Source organism: Podarcis bocagei (genome assembly GCF_964188305.1).
Source record: "Podarcis bocagei genome assembly, chromosome: 7".
Lineage (NCBI taxonomy): Eukaryota > Metazoa > Chordata > Lepidosauria > Squamata > Lacertidae > Podarcis > Podarcis bocagei.
The window spans coordinates 34725050-34743104 of NC_138132.1; the positions used below are offsets into that span (position 1 = coordinate 34725050).

Genomic DNA, 18055 nt, shown 5'->3' on the forward strand with positions numbered 1-18055 from the left:
TCAGTCTCTGCCCTGGTTTTGAAAGTCTACAGGTGTCCCCCCACCTGCGAAGTGGTTACAGTCAATCGATATCAAAAATACTGGATCCAAAAATATCCACAACTAGAATTAAAGCTCTGGGGCGATCTGGAGGTTGGAGGATGCACGGAAAAGTGGCAGCAGCGGCTGCGCAACAGAGTGCAACAGCTGTTAGGCAGGGAGGCTGAGCAGCCTAAGCAAAGCCCCGCTGCGCCTCCAGTTTCTTTGGGGCTTCCTCAGCCCTCACTGATGTCCTCTTCGGGCTCTGGGGAGGGTCTGTTCGCAAGCCTTGAGGAATCTCCAGTTCTCTCCCACCATTTCCGGGTTTAATTAAATAATTTATTTATTACCCAGCATCACACATATACACGGTTGCGAACTAGTGGATTGTGTATAAGTGGGGGGACACCTCTATGTCTGTCCAGGGTGCTTCCACACTAAGTGATGTGCAGAATTGCCATGTGTCAATCATTTATTTTTTATGGTGCATCCACACTATGCCACCATCCTGGTGATTGTCACCCTGCATTTTCTTTTTGGGTCTACTGTCATTTCTTAGTGTGCTACCAGGTAGGTGCTTAATTTATCAACAGGTCATTTGAGATATAGCAAATGGTCTGCAGACAACAGACCATTGACATCAAATTTCCAGTAAATCCAGGTTAAATGGGATGGGGGGGGGCAGATATGGGCTGGCATTTGATTCAACAGCATTGTGCAGGGTATAACTGGCATGCATGAGGAACACCCATTCCACAAAAATCACCCATCTGGAAGCACCCTCAGACTACAGAAAATCCATAGTGAGTTTCCATAACAGAAGCACAAGCTCAGCATAAGCAAAATACCCTGGTGATCCTCTTTCTGTCTTTTTTAAAGGGTGGGATTTTGATGTGGGCAGTGACTTAAATATCAATCCCATCATTTCAGTTGTCCTTCCTTATTCGCTCTACTCAGCCCAACCCATAAATGAAAATAAGGGAAGTGGGCAAGAGAGCTGCTTAATATGAGATTTATTTTATTTCTTTGTTTCATAAAATTTATATACCACTTGACTGAAAAAACAACAACCTCAAAGCAGTTTTCAAAAACACACAATAACATCAAGAAAAATTAACAACTATACTTTAAAACATGCAAAAGTTAAAATACTACTAAGTGATTAAAATTACCTCAACTTCCTAAGCATCTTGCTGAAACAAGAACACTTTTAGCAGGGCCCGAAAAAGGGTACAGCGAAGAAGCCTGCTTGATCTCAATAGGCAGGGAATTCCAAAGTGCAGTTGCTGCCACACTGGAAGATGGAGTTCTAACAAATGCTTACAAAATGTATTATACAGCACCAGTAGCAATTGCCTACAACGTTGGCCTCCACACTGAGGTAAAGCAAGGTAGCAGGGGGGCCTTCTATTTGGAAAAGGATGCAATACAAGAATGCAACTCAAAACCGAGCAGTCTAAACAAGTCAGGGATCCAGGCTTGGCTCCCCAACACATCACCCGTGGGCCATGATGTGCCCACAAAAATATTCCCTGGCACCCATGCAGCACTGCACTCTGCTGCCTTTCTCAAGCTGCTCAAGAGTAGCAAGCAAGTGCTGCCATCCCCATCTTCCTTCTGCTGTCCCCCCCCCCACTGTTGCCATGGCAACAGCATGACCCAATGGGAATTCAGATCCTTCATGCCTCTGGCCAACCTGACTGAGAGAGGCAGGGCAATTCTGAGCCTCTGTCCAATGGGGGATATGCGTGGAGCCTGATGAACAACTTGAAAGAGGGCAGAAACTCTGGCAGAGAGTTGAGGGAAAGACCCCTATGAACACATAAGACCGGCAGCACTGTCCCCTATATTGCACATAAGACCGGCAGCACTGTCAGGGGCAGGACTTTGGGGCAGAAGTTCAGGGCCCCTCGAAGTGGAATGAGAAGGGGGACCCCCAAATGTAGCAGGGCTGCAATGCCACATTTTGAACTCAGGCCATATTTGCACCATACTTCTAAAACACTAGGATACCCTGTCAAAAGTAATGGCTTCCCTCAAAGAAATCTTGGAAGTGTAGTTTATTATGAGTTGTCAGTGTGGGGTGTCCCAGATAGAATGAGAGAAGGAAAAGGCAAGGGGATGGATAGGTTGGCAGGGGGACCATTGGGAGGAGGCGTGAAGAAGCATCTACTATCTTCAGAGGCTCCATGCACTTCTGACAATTTGGGGGAAGAGCATTTGCCCACACTCTGATCCCACCAAGTTCAGCGGAACATATCCTATACCACCACGTGGTGCTGTTGCAATGACATCGTAAAGGCGTTGGTTTTTTAAATGACGAAAAAGGAAGGGTGGATTTTAAAAAGCTCCCAGAGCACCTCGTGGGTAGGATATTAATTTGGGGAAATATATATATATATATGCAGGTTTTGGTGTCTTCGGGTGTCTTCCCGTGTAAGAGTTGGGGTGTCTAGGCGACGTTTCGACGAGGTCTCACTCGTCATCTTCAGGCTGGTGCTTTCGGCTTCTTGTTACTGGAACAGAGCAGGATCTCAGTGTTTGAGTTCCTATAAATACTGTTGAGGGGGTGTGGTGTATAGCCTCCAACGTTCTGGGCAGAGAGGAAGTTCCCAGGTTAGTGTGCCTTTTCTTCTTTTGTTCATTAATTACTTGAGGGATATCTTGAGTGATTTCTTGAGTGATATTCTGAGTACCACTTAGGAGGGTCATTAGGTGTGGATTAGTTGCTAAAGCTTTCGTGTCTTGACCTCTTGAGCTTGTGAAGAGTTTTTCTGAGAAGATGGCTGTACTGCAAATAGTTGTGCTTTGGCTTGGCTTCGTGTATAGGGGCGAGCTGTGGTTTTGTGCCCTGTGCCAGCCAGATCTGTGTAGGGATTGCAGGGGGGTGCAGCATCCGGAGGTGCCACTATGGTTTGGCTACTGGATGGTGTCTGTAATTTATCTGTGGAGAGGGTCTGGGTTTGGGTCTGGTGTGGTTGATTGGAGATGGCGTTCTGTGTGCCTCTGGTTCTGGTGTCGGTTTTTGTGGGGAGGGCTAATTTCCAGATGTCTGGCAGGCGGGACGTGTCGTCACGCTTGTTCATGTTGTGAGGGGGTCTATGAAATACCCTGCAAAGTCTGCCCAGCCACGTACATTGGACAAACAAACAGACGAATAAATGCACGTATCGCAGAACACAAGAATGCCGTCAAAAAAGAAGAAAAAACTTCCTCTCTTTACCAACACATGAAAGAAACAGGACACGAAATTAATTTTGCAGATTCCAAATTGCTCTTTAACATGGAACATCACCACAAGAGAATAATCATGGAAGCCATCGAGATAGAGAAACACCCTCACAACATGAACAAGCGTGACGACACGTCCCGCCTGCCAGACATCTGGAAATTAGCCCTCCCCACAAAAACCGACACCAGAACCAGAGGCACACAGAACGCCATCTCCAATCAACCACACCAGACCCAAACCCAGACCCTCTCCACAGATAAATTACAGACACCATCCAGTAGCCAAACCATAGTGGCACCTCCGGATGCTGCACCCCCCTGCAATCCCTACACAGATCTGGCCGGCACAGGGCACAAAACCACAGCTCGCCCCTATACACGAAGCCAAGCCAAAGCACAACTATTTGCAGTACAGCCATCTTCTCAGAAAAACTCTTCACAAGCTCAAGAGGTCAAGACACGAAAGCTTTAGCAACTAATCCACACCTAATGACCCTCCTAAGTGGTACTCAGAATATCACTCAAGAAATCACTCAAGATATCCCTCAAGTAATTAATGAACAAAAGAAGAAAAGGCACACTAACCTGGGAACTTCCTCTCTGCCCAGAACGTTGGAGGCTATACACCACACCCCCTCAACAGTATTTATAGGAACTCAAACACTGAGATCCTGCTCTGTTCCAGTAACAAGAAGCCGAAAGCACCAGCCTGAAGATGACGAGTGAGACCTCGTCGAAACGTCGCCTAGACACCCCAACTCTTACACGGGAAGACACCCGAAGACACCAAAACCTGCATTCCTGTACCCGTGAAAATCTACGAAAGCAAATATCTCACCTCTACGGGGAGGAAACCTTCCAGCTGACAAGAACCTACGAGAAACTAGAAATCCGAAGAGCCACCATCTTATGTGATCTCTTGTTCCTACGCAACTGCCGAGACAACAACTTAATTCCCACATGCTTCCAACTTAAATTCCACTCTAAAACCCCAGCTACCGAAAGGATCCTGAAACGAACTGAACTATCCCTAATCAGAAATGAACTACATAAGAAAAGATACCTACTAAACCAAACCAACAAAGATCTGCTCACTCTTCACCTCAAACTCTGTAACAAAATCCACCCTGCACTCTGGGACAAATGCAAACAACTAGCCATTTGGAGAGCTGAAACTGAGTCCTCTCACAAGACAGACACACACACCAACAAACTCCACAAACTAGAGAAACGCCAGAAGCCCAGCCACCCTCCACAACAACCCATGAAACAAACAGTACATAACATATCAGACAGGATCCTCACCTCAACTGAAACCAAAGTACTCTCCAAAGGTTTCAACTTTGCAGTCGCCCCGAGACGCATCCCCACGGAAAACATCATATGCGGAGTCGAAGCTAGCCTAACCAAAATCAACCCAGATGAAGCCAATAAAATCAGACTTGAAGTCACCAACATCCTCTGCTCCAGCAAACCACCAAGAAGCAATTTACACAAAGAAGAACAGAAAGCACTCACCAACCTGAGGAAAGACAACAACATAATCATTCTCCCAGCAGACAAAGGTAATGCCACTGTTGTGATGAACACATCGGACTACCAAGCAAAACTATCAAATCTACTCCAAGACCCTACCTACCAACCTATAAAAACAGATCCCACCACCTATCTGGAAAAAACCACCAAATCCAAAATAAAAGCCTCTCCTATCAGTGAAGAAATCCAGCTAAGAATCATCCCCAGAGAAAAATCATCCAGATGCCCCAAACTCTACGGTCTCCCCAAGATACACAAAGAAGGAACACCACTCAGACCAATAGTCAGCTCCATAGGCTCACCTCTACAAAATCTCGCTAAATTTCTCGCTAAGCAACTTCAGCCCTATGCAGAATCTATCGCTTCACACGTTACAAACTCCTTCCAGTTCATAGAAACAATAAAGAAGCAAAACCTACATCCCGATGACCTACTTGTGAGCTTCGATGTTGTATCTCTCTTCACACAAGTGCCCATTAATGAAGCCTTGACAGCCATTCAAAACAAATACAATCCCCCCGAATACATCCTGGACCTGACCAACCACTGCCTAACCAACACGTACTTCATCCACAATGGACAAAGATACAAACAGATAGAAGGAGCACCTATGGGATCACCCCTCTCTCCGGTCATCGCAAATCTGTACATGGAACACTTTGAAACCAATGCTTTAGACAAGTCAGAACACAAACCCAAACTTTGGCTCAGATATGTTGACGACACCTTTGTAATTTGGCCACACGGGAAGGAAAAACTAGATAGCTTCCTCACACATCTCAACAGCCTACACCCCAAAATACAATTCACTATGGAAATAGAAGCCAACAACCAACTTCCCTTCCTTGACGTCCTAATCTACAAAAAACCTGATGGCTCCCTAGGACACACTATCTACCGGAAAAAAACACACACCAACCGCTACTTACATGCACAATCACACCACCACCCTGCACAAATAAACTCCGTAGCCAAGACTCTCATCTCCAGAACCAAACGCCTGGCTGACAAAGACCACTTGACAACTGAGTTACAGAATCTCTCAAATGTGTTAATCGCCAACGGATACCAGCAAAACAGGGTTACGAAGCTAATCCAAAAAGAAACACCCCCCAAAAACCAAGACACAGAAGAAAACAATGGCATGGCCCTCCTTCCTTATATCAAGGGCACTACAGATAAAATTAGCAAAATCCTCCATAAACACAATATCAAAACAGCCTGTGAGGGTTTGATTAGCTGCTTGTGCGTGAAAACGTGCTCCCTCAGAGTTTGTGCGCCCCCACAAACCTCCGTGTGTGACGGAGCTCCTCAGACATGTCTGCTCTAGTCACTAGTAGGGTCCGACAGTGGCTGTCTGCGGAAGCGTTTCCAGCAAAGAAGTTCCTTAACGGAAACGCGTCTCCTGGACTCACGGCGTGACAGTTTCCTGCGAGGTATGGGTCTCCCTATGGGAGACTCCGATACCTCCCCACTGTTCTCGCTGGAAGCCTCCCTGAGCCCTCCCTCCTGCTCGCATTCCCTCAGAGACCCACTCCTCCCCCTGCTGGTCCCTGCTTCAGCAGTTGAGTCTCTTTCATCCTGCCTGAGTCCCTCCACCACCTGATGCTCTGATGGCAGTTCCCTGACATCCACCTCCCCTCCAGGGCCCCCCTCACCCCCTCCCAATTCCTCCCCCCTGGGAGGTGAAGGGCTAAAACCCCGAAACGAATCTTCCTCATCTTCTGACGTCTCGAACAATTCTCTCCATCGATCGTCGTCCTGGCCAGCTGAATCCTCCTCCTCTTCAGAATCTGGGAACCCCTCCAACTCCTCTTCCTCGTCGGTGGTGGCAAAGTATTCCCTTCGGAACCTCGCTACAGGCTGAGGTTTACGTGGGAACCTCTGATGAAAAGTCTCTATTAAAACCTCGTCATTGACATCCTCTGCCCTAACCCAGGTGTTTTCCGACTCCGGTTCCCCTTCCCACATTACCAAATACTCTACTTGATCTCCCTTCCACCTGGAATCGAGGATCTCCGCTACATGGTAGCTGTGTTCCTTCTCCTCCATTGCTGGTCCCCTAGTGACCCTCCCCTCACTGTCTCCTCTATACGGTGACAGCAACGACCTGTGAAAAACTGGGTGCAGCTTCATGTGGTTCGGTAACCGGAGCCTGAAAGCCACTGGATTGACCTGCTGTATGACTTCAAACGGACCCAGCCTTTTGGGTCTTAATTTCTTACAACCTCCTTTGAATGGCAACCCTTGGGTTGACAGCCACACCTGGTCCCCCACCCTGATGCTTTCACCTTCCCTTCTGTTTTTGTCTGCTTGCCTCTTATATTCCTCCTTAGCCCTGTTTAAGTTGAGTTGGAGCTGGCGATGGATCGCTTCCATTTCTTCCACGAACTGTTCTGCAGCTGGAACGCTCCAGTTCTCCCCCTCCCCCCCTGGGAAGGCTCTGGGATGGCACCCGTGATTAGCCAAAAAGGGGCTCATCCCCGTGGACACGTTCTCTGCATTGTTGTAGGCAAATTCTGCCAACGCCAGCTTCTCCACCCAATCATTCTCTCTGTCATTAACATAACACCTCAAATATTGTTGGAGAACCCCATTTGCTCTTTCCGCCTGCCCGTTGGTTTCAGGATGACGGGCCGTCGAGAAATTAACCTCTACATGCAGTAAGCTCATGAGCTTCCTCCAGAACCTGGAAGTAAATTGTTTCCCTCGGTCTGAAACCACCCTCAAGGGGGCGCCATGCAACCTAAACACATTCTCTACAAACAATTTGGCGGTTTCTTCTGCTGTAACCGCATGTGAGCAGGCTATGAAGTGGGCCATTTTAGTTAACAGGTCTACTACAACCATGATGGCTGTTTTCCCTCTAGACCTTGGCAGATCAGTCATGAAATCTATTGCTACTGCTTCCCACGGTCTCTCAGGTGTGGGCAGTGGTTCTAATAAACCAGCCGGCGCCTGCCTCTCCCCCTTGGCTCTTTGGCATTGTTCACACCCTCTCACATACTCCCGCACATCTTCCCTGACCTTGGGCCACCAAAATTCCCTGGTAACCAGCCACATGGTTTTGTGTTGCCCAAAGTGCCCTGCTGTGGGGCTATCGTGCAGCTGCTTGAGTACTTTCTCCCTCAATTCCCCTTCAGGTATATATAACGCTCCCTTATAATACAATGCCCCATTTCTCTCCTCAAAACCACCGGGTTTGTCTTCCTCCCCTCTGAGATCCCTGAGTTTCCCCTGGGCGTATGCATCCTGCACCGTACCCTCTACCAATTCCCTTTGCCCCACCAAAGTCGCCCCACACACCCAGCGGTCCTCTGGAATGATATGGGTTTCTTCGGGTGCTCCCTCCCCCTCCAAATATTCAGGCTTGCGTGAGAGAGCGTCCGCCCTAACATTCTCTGGGCCTGGCACATAACAAATCTCAAAGTTAAATTTGGAGAACTCTTGGGCCCATCTCAACTGCCTTTGGTTGAGCACTCGCGCCGTTCTCCAGTACTCTAGATTTTTATGGTCCGTGCACACTTGCACTTTATGTTGTGCACCAACTAGCAGATGCCTCCATCTCCGGAACGCCTCATGAATAGCAAGCAGTTCTCGGTCGTACACCGTGTAGTTCCTCTCGGATTTGTTCAGCTTCCGCGAGAAGAAGGCACACGGACGCCACTCCGACTCCTCCTTCCCCGGCTGCAGAAGAAGCACCGCCCCTATGGCTCTGTCAGATGCGTCTGTTTCAACCCTTAGCTTCTTTCGTAAATCCACATGCAGAAGTTGTTCTTCAGAGGCGAAGGCCCTTTTCAGTTCCTCAAACGCTCGCCCCGCCTCCGCCGTCCATACAAACTTCTTCTTACTGCTGAGACAGTCAGTGATGGGCGCCGTCAGATGGGCGAAGTTGCGGATGAACTTACGATAAAAGTTTCCAAACCCTAGGAACCTCTGCACATCCTTCTTGGTTTTGGGTGTTTTCCATTCCAGCACTGCCTGTACCTTGCCGGGATCCATGGCCAATCCCTTGTCTGACAGGCGGTACCCCAGGAATTCCACCTCCTTGGTATGGAACCGACACTTCTCCAGTTTGACCCACAGCCTGTTGGCTTGCAGTCTGCTCAACACTTCTCTGACGTCTCTCACATGTTGCTCCTCATTCTCAGAATACACCAACACATCATCTAGAAAGGCAACGCAATTCTTGTAGAGCAAAGGGCCCAGCACGTGGTTCATAAAAGATTGAAAACACGCGGAGCCTGCTTGTAATCCAAATGGCATAACGAGGTATTCAAACGCCCCCAAAGGGGTAAACATGGTGGTTTTCCATTCATCCCCTTTCCTTATGCGTATCAGGTTGTACGCCCCCCTTAGATCCAGCTTTGTGAAAATCTTTCCCTTCCTCACCATGGTCAAAATATCATCAATTCTGGGCATAGGGAACGCCACCGGTTCAGTCACTGCATTCAGCCGCCTAAAATCACATACAAGTCTCGGCTTGTCTGCATTTTTTTTGTCCACAAAGAACACTGGGCTCCCCCCTGCTGCTTTGGACTCTCTGATGAAGCCTCTCTTCAGGTTCTTGTCAATGAACCCTCGCAACTCCTGCATTTCCCTGTCTGACATGGCATACAACTTGCCCACGGGAAGCTGTGCTCCAGGGAGTAAATTGATCTGACAATCAAAGGGTCTATGAGGTGGTAGTTGGTCAGCTTCCTTCTCGCTGAACACGTCGCTGAGATCTGCATACTGTGGTGGTACCTTCACCTTCCCCATTACTTCAGTCCCTGCTAGGGTGGCTTGGGCCCCTACTGAACCCTTCTCCCCTTTGCAGTGTTCTAGGCAATGTGCTGAACCAAAGGACACCACTCTTTGATGCCAGCCAACCAGCGGATCATGTAGAGCTAGCCAGCTCATTCCCAAAATAATGGGAGCGCCTCCCAGGGTGGCCACATTAAACGCTATCAGTTCTGTGTGCCTTGCCACCCTCATTATCATTGGGACAGTCTGCAAGCGGACTCCTCCTCCCAACAACTCCCTGCCATCAATCGTGGTCACCTGCAGGGGGTTGCTTAAAGGGATGGTCTGTATCTGGTGTTCAGCAGCAAACTCCTTGCTCATAAAATTGCAGGAGCTGCCTGAGTCCAATAGCGCCTTTATTTTTAGGGGGTGCCCATTCTGCAGCTCTAGCGACACTTCAATCACTAGAGCAGGTCGAGGAGCTTCTGGCACGGGCACTTTCACTGCTCTTTGGCCTGGCTGCAGTGCCCCAATTGTGGCAACCAGGCGTTGGCTTTTACCTGCTCCGCTCCCCCTTCTTCTCCCCCCTCAACAGCTCCCACCATCCCTTGCCATTCCTTCCTCTGGGGGCAGACTCTGGCAAAGTGGCCTGGCTGTTGGCAGAGATAGCATTTCCGGGGGCCCTTTCCCTCCTTCTTAGCTCCCTCGCTGGTTTTTGAAAATGCGCGCGCGCGCGCTGTTCCGATTTCCATCGGCTCTGCCGGCGGGAAAGCTGGCTCAGGAATGTCTGGAATGCGGAACTCCTTCCAACGTTCCCCTCTCCCTTCCCGCCTCTCCAAGGCTCTTGCCTCCTGCCGCGCTCCTATGGTCAGCGCAGATTTGGTCAGCTGATCCATAGACTCCGCCCTGGGGCTCCGTGCCAGCTCGTCTTTCACCCCCGAAGAAAGACCTTCTTCAAATAGCATTTGAACGGGTGCCGCCGATAAATCCCAACTCAGTCTGTGAATCAGCATGGTAAACTCAGTCCAATATTCACGGACAGATCGACTCCCCTGCTTACAAGCCATTAGCTGTCTGCGCACCACCCCTTCCTCAATATCGCTGGAAAACATGATATCCATTGCACGAAAGAACTTCATTGTGTCCTTTAGTATGTCATTGTGCGTTGCCATTAGGGGTCGTACCCAGTCTCTAGCCCCTTTCTCAAGATGCCCAATTACAAAAGCAACTCGCGATTCCTCATCAGGGAACTCATCGAACTGCACATTAAGGGCATATTGCATCTCTGTCCTAAAAGCATGGTAGTCCTTGGGGTCCCCCCCAAATTTCTGCACCAATCCTGGTACCTTTCTGGGGAATTGAGTGGCTCTCCCCTTCTTGTCTGCATCCTGAGCCCTTCTCTCCTCCAGCCTCGCCGTCTGCAGGGCCAGTTGAACCTCCAACGCTCGGTATCTATCTTCCAAGCTTGGACCAGCTCCAGCCCCTGCTCCGCCGGTTCCGGTTGGTTCGCTCATGATGCCTTCTCTTGCACAGGCAGCGTACAAAGACTGTCGGACTGCTGTGAGGGTTTGATTAGCTGCTTGTGCGTGAAAACGTGCTCCCTCAGAGTTTGTGCGCCCCCACAAACCTCCGTGTGTGACGGAGCTCCTCAGACATGTCTGCTCTAGTCACTAGTAGGGTCCGACAGTGGCTGTCTGCGGAAGCGTTTCCAGCAAAGAAGTTCCTTAACGGAAACGCGTCTCCTGGACTCACGGCGTGACAGTTTCCTGCGAGGTATGGGTCTCCCTATGGGAGACTCCGATACCTCCCCACTGTTCTCGCTGGAAGCCTCCCTGAGCCCTCCCTCCTGCTCGCATTCCCTCAGAGACCCACTCCTCCCCCTGCTGGTCCCTGCTTCAGCAGTTGAGTCTCTTTCATCCTGCCTGAGTCCCTCCACCACCTGATGCTCTGATGGCAGTTCCCTGACACAGCCTTTTGCACCAACCAAAAAATAGCCAATATCCTCAGAAACCCCAAAGATAAAATCCAGCTAGAAAACCAAGGGGTCTATGAAATACCCTGCAAAGTCTGCCCAGCCACGTACATTGGACAAACAAACAGACGAATAAATGCACGTATCGCAGAACACAAGAATGCCGTCAAAAAAGAAGAAAAAACTTCCTCTCTTTACCAACACATGAAAGAAACAGGACACGAAATTAATTTTGCAGATTCCAAATTGCTCTTTAACATGGAACATCACCACAAGAGAATAATCATGGAAGCCATCGAGATAGAGAAACACCCTCACAACATGAACAAGCGTGACGACACGTCCCGCCTGCCAGACATCTGGAAATTAGCCCTCCCCACAAAAACCGACACCAGAACCAGAGGCACACAGAACGCCATCTCCAATCAACCACACCAGACCCAAACCCAGACCCTCTCCACAGATAAATTACAGACACCATCCAGTAGCCAAACCATAGTGGCACCTCCGGATGCTGCACCCCCCTGCAATCCCTACACAGATCTGGCTGGCACAGGGCACAAAACCACAGCTCGCCCCTATACACGAAGCCAAGCCAAAGCACAACTATTTGCAGTACAGCCATCTTCTCAGAAAAACTCTTCACAAGCTCAAGAGGTCAAGACACGAAAGCTTTAGCAACTAATCCACACCTAATGACCCTCCTAAGTGGTACTCAGAATATCACTCAAGAAATCACTCAAGATATCCCTCAAGTAATTAATGAACAAAAGAAGAAAAGGCACACTAACCTGGGAACTTCCTCTCTGCCCAGAACGTTGGAGGCTATACACCACACCCCCTCAACAGTATTTATAGGAACTCAAACACTGAGATCCTGCTCTGTTCCAGTAACAAGAAGCCGAAAGCACCAGCCTGAAGATGACGAGTGAGACCTCGTCGAAACGTCGCCTAGACACCCCAACTCTTACACGGGAAGACACCCGAAGACACCAAAACCTGCATTCCTGTACCCGTGAAAATCTACGAAAGCAAATATATATATATATATATACACACACACACACACACACAGCAGTACCTTGTTTTGTGGCCGGGATCCGTTTCGGAGCCCCGACCGCTAGCCAAAAAGGACGCATGGCAAAGCGCCGCATCTGTGCACGCGCGCAGAGTGGTTTGCACTTCTGTGCATGCGTGAAGCACGATTTAGTGCTTCTGTGCATGCACAAGCGGCAAACCCGGAAGTAACCCGTTCCGGTACTTCCAGGTTTGCCGCGGATGTTCGCTGGAATGGATGCTAGATGAGGCGGACGTTCATGGAGGTATTACTGTAGTGGTGAATTGGGGGTAATAAGTGGAGGTGATTTTCTGTTATGATGTATCTTAATTATTGTTTTTAAGTAGTTCATTTTTCTTACTTTGTGCTTTGTAATGCTTTTAAATGCATAAGCCACCTTGAATTCCAGCTTAGGAGAAAGGCAGGATATAAATAATAATAATAATAATAATAATAATAATAATAATAATAATAATAATAATAATAATAATTTCAGAACAGGGTCTGTGTGGGAAATTAACTGGGGACAAATTAATTTAAGAGGGACTCCATTTGGTGTATATGTGCTGTTCTGCTACAAGAAAAAGCACTGGATGCATGCTGAGAGTGAATGCCTGAAGCACCAAGATTTCTAATGTTGCAAATAATATTCTTCCAATTACAAGGTGTAGAAAGACTGTACTGTGCCGCACCCCAACAGCAAAGGCGTTGGCATACAGTCTTGAAAATCCTGGAAAGGGGGAGGGGATGCTTCGTGATACAGAGTCCAGCATGAAATTAAAGAGCCCAAGAGTCCTGTTTTGCTCAATTTGTTTCCTGCCTTTCCATCAAAAGGCACTCTTTAAAAACTAATACATTTATGGTAGCAAAAGCTTTTGATAATAAGCAAGATCTTGCTTCAGCACATGCATGAACAATGAACTGTCAGATATATATTACGTAGTTTTTGTCGTATGCTGAAGATGCAACTGATAAATATACTTTAGGACCAACCCTGTTCTCTTTTTTGTAATCTGTTTCAACTGGTCTTGATATTGTGTTTTTAAATTGTTGTGACCTGTTCTGGGATTTCACAGTAAAGGGTGGCAAGAAAAAAGGGTAGGCCAATTGTGGCAGGACAGGGTTTGGGAGTGTTCAGATGTACTACCTGTCTATCCACATGGTGTTCATTTCTTTCTCTCTTTCAAGAAAATTATCACAATATGCTTGTCAAAGAAGTGTTGAGTAGTAATTTTATTAACATATTAGAGCAAGATTTCACATTACACAAATAAAGGATGTCCCTTTAAAATAAATAAATCTGTTTCTGTCTTCTTTCATCCGTATATGTACACTAACTGACTTTGCCATTGGTCGGGAGTGATATACTTTGCCAAGCCACTCTCTCTACAGATGGAGATATTATTTGCCCTCCAGTACCTCACAATGCACATTGCATTACTTTCAATTAGATGCCCATTCAGATGCTCAGCCCCATTGGCATTCTGACCCAACTACTCCTTATTTAGCTTTCCCCAACAGAAGCTGGATTGGGACAAATGTCTTCCAGCACAACACTAGTCGGTGATGAAAGGGCCAACACAGAGTGGCAAAGAGGGACTAGCAGACTAGTTGCCTCTGCTTGGATAAAGCTGATGGTTCCCCTCATCCACCCATAAGCAGAAACAGAAGGCTGTGAACAAGGCAACAATGGCTGCAAATAGATATTTGAAGATGGTTTCCTCTTATCCAGGCTAAACATACCCAACTCCCTCAAGCATTCCTCATCAGGCTTGGTTTCCAGACCCTTTATCATCTTGGTCACCCTCCTCTGCATATTTTCCAGCTTGTCAACATCCTTCTTAAACTGTGATGCCCAGAACTGGACACAGTGTTCCAGATGTGATCCAACCAAGGCAGAATAGAGCAGGATTGGGACACTATGCTTCTGTTGATGCAGCCTAGAATAGCATTAGCTTTTTTTGCTGCTGCATCACACTGTTAACTGATGTTAAGCTTGTGGCCCGCTAAGACCCCTAGATCCTTTCCGCATGTACTACTGGCAAGCCAGGTGTCTCATATTTGTGCAGCTGGTTCTTCCTGCCTAAGTGCAGAACCTTATACTTGTCCCTACTGAGATTCATGTTGTTAGTTTGAGCCCAGTTCTCCAATCCGTCAAGGTCATCTTGAGTCTCAACTCTGACTTCTGCAGCATTAGCTACCCCTCCTAGTTGGTGTCATCTGCAAATCTGAGCTCATTTTCAGCTTTGGCCCACCTTCTCCCTGAAACTGTTAGCTACTACATGATTAAGATCTAGTATTATGAGAAAGGGAGAAAAACTTTTCTCTATCCACATTCTCAATGCCATGGCATAATTTTATAAACTCCTATCATGTCACCTCTAACTCGCCTTTCCTCTAAACTAAGAAGTCCCAAGCATTGCCACCTTTCCTCTTAGGGGAGTCGCTGCACCCCTGACCATTTTGGTTGCCCTTCTCTAAAACTTTTCCAACTCTGCAATATCCTCTTTTGAGGTGAGGTGACTGGAGCTGTACATGGTATTCCAAATGTGGCTACACCAAAGATTTGTTCAGCAACACACCAGGTTTATGTCTTCTAGCTATCCAATCTAATAATAATAACCCGAGTGGTACCTTGGGTAACAAACACCTTGGGTTACAAACTCCACTAACCTGGAAGTAGTACCTTGGGTTACAAACTTTGCCCCAGGATGAGAACAGAAATTGTGTGCTGGCGGCGCATTAGCAGCGGGAGGCCCCATTAGCAAAAGCACACATCAGGTTAAGAACAGTTTCAGGTTAAGAACGGACCTCCGGAACGAAGTTCATAACCCAAGGTACCACTGTAATAACAATAATAATAATTTTATTATTTGTACCCCACCCATCTGACTGGGTTGCCCTAGCCACTCTGACCCCAAGGTTTTATTCTTGGCCTGTCACTGCCAGTTCAGACCCCATGAGAAAATATATGTGAGATTAAGAATCGTTGCCCCAACATGCAGCATTTTATACTTGTTTGCACTGAATTGCATTTGCCATTTTATTGCCTGTTTACTCGGTTTGGAGAGGTCCTTTTGAAGATCTTCACTATCTCTTTGTGTTTTAAAGATCCTGAACAATTTAGTACCTTCAGCAAACTTGGTCACCTCACTGCTCACCTGTAACTCTAGATTGTTTAAGCACAGGCTAAAAAGCACAGGTCCCAATACTGATCCTTGGGGTACTCCACAAGACAGCCACATTGCCAAAAAAGAATCCCCATAATTCCAATTTGGTGGGGGGATGCGAAGGAGAGAAAAGGATTCATCCTGAATTGCAACAAGCAATTGATATCCCAGAAAAACTCTCCAGTTGGGAGCTGTTAAGCTCTAGCCAAGCTCATTCTCACTGACTAGTTTTCCCCCCAGGGCTGGTAGCTGTTCTCATCTAGAGTCAGTGGAGCAGCAGGGACCCTGAAGCACTTCCTGGGCACCAAAAATGCAGGCTCACAGAGGCCCACTGCCATCAACCCCTCCAGCTCTTCCATCCCCTTCTTTCTCAGTACAGCAACACCATCTAGTGTCCACAGACAACAAAGATCCCTCACATCAAATGTGGAGGTTTTTTTTGGTGGGGTGGGGAATCAATACCTTTTCCAGAAGTATATGTAAGATTTTGAAGCCAATAACCTCAAAATCAGCCTTTGGCAGCCTTGTTCCCTCCAGATGACCTTTAAATTGATTTGTATGTAAGCCCACTCTTTTGCGCTGAAGAGTGGGGTACAAATGCTCTAAATAAATAATAAATAATAAATAACCCATAAAATACCATTATAAACAATGCAGAATGATACTAAAAATGACTGGCTCATCTCAAAAATTTAAAGGCCTGAATATAACCTGCCATCCTGCCAACATGAATCCTGAATGTGGTCTCCAGGCACTGTCCAGACCCAAACCTGACTAGCTTCTGCAAGGGGGTTGGGCCTCACGATCTCTACACTCCAGAATATGTTGCGGCCCAGCCTGGGCTAATCCTCCTTCACACCCAATGTGGCAGACGGAATGATCCGTGATAATCTCCAGCTCCAAGTCCAAACTCTTTGTGGGCTCTTTCTTGGTTTAAAATATTGGCCTGTATCTGATAAATACAGATTTGCAGTAAATGTGTAGATGTCACTTGTTTTGGTATCTACTGTGCCTTCTTTTGCTATGATAGTTCAAAAAGAGGAATTGTGTGTGTTTTAAAGAAAAAAGGCTTCTAGTCCACACCTAGCAACCATGAGGAGGGCATCTACCGGTACTTCGATAAAATCGGATTCAATGGCACTCACTCACTCACCCACAGTTGCCATCAAATTTGCCCCACTTCCTAGGAAAGTGAACCAGGTTTCCATTGGTGGGATGAGACAGTGTGGGTGGAAGGAGGTGTCCACAGATGGATTGCCAGCGGTACCATGTATGCAGATTGTAGGGCACAATGTTCATCCCATGGGGAGCATTTCTCCCAGTCAGGCCTGGCACTCAAAGCACAACTGTCCCAGCAGAATGCCACAAGGCGGAATACCTCACATCCATCAGACAAAAGGGTGGAGACAAATATCTATTTACTCAGTTCTACAGGAAACACGTGAGCTACCAGAACTACTCAAGAGAATAGAATGGCTGGTCTCCTGGCCCAACTGGCATCCCATGGCAGTTCCCGACAGCCTTCCCAACACAAGGACCACCACCCACCACCAAAGCATACCAACAGCAAGGCGACTCACCTGTTACTCTATCACAGCAGAGTTCATGACCAAACAGTTGCTATGCCTGAAGGCACTTCTCAACTGACACCATCCAGGTGTTGTGGGGATAATCCAATAATAAAATATAGCCATTTCTTGCAACCAAATATTGAAAAACATGCAGCCAATAATGTGCATGATGTAACTTGCTTGCAAATTTATGAGCCGACAAAGGAGAGAAATGGAAAGACCTGGGCTCAGTCCCCCCCCCCCACCATAGACTCTGCATGTGGCCTTGAGCAACACATGGTCCAGCTGTGAAATGGAAATAATATTCTCCTTATGGCTGCACTAGGAATATAGTATTATTTGCATTATCCCATGCCAGGGGTAGGAAACCTCTGGCCCTTTAGGTGTTGGACTCCAGCTGCCATCAGCCAATTAAGGATGATAGGCACTGCAGCCCAACAACATCTGGTGGACCAGAGGCTCCTCATCTCTGTCCTATGACAAAATTACTTCTCAGAAACAAATAACCACCAACACACGTGTTGAGATGTTCAGACCCTAAGCAGAGACCCAAACTCATCTACCAAGCTGAGGAAGCACAGCTGCCTCAGATGCTGAACAAAAATCCTAGGATTTTTTGTGACCTCCTAGATTAATTACAGAAAATTATTTTGGGAGGAACACTGTCCTATTAATGTGGGATCACAGCACCCCTCCTTCAAAGACAGTAATTTTCAGATTCCATCCCCAGCACTCCAAAAAACCCCAAAGATCTCCAGCTCAGCTAAGCAAACAA

The 18055-nt window shown here is 47.4% G+C and overlaps 1 protein-coding gene across 1 annotated transcript in view; it reads right to left on the reverse strand.

The window, feature by feature from the left end:
* The window catches only part of MACF1 (microtubule actin crosslinking factor 1), a 203976-nt gene that overhangs the window by 179534 nt on the left and 6387 nt on the right, over nt 1-18055 (reverse strand). The window lies entirely within an intron of this gene.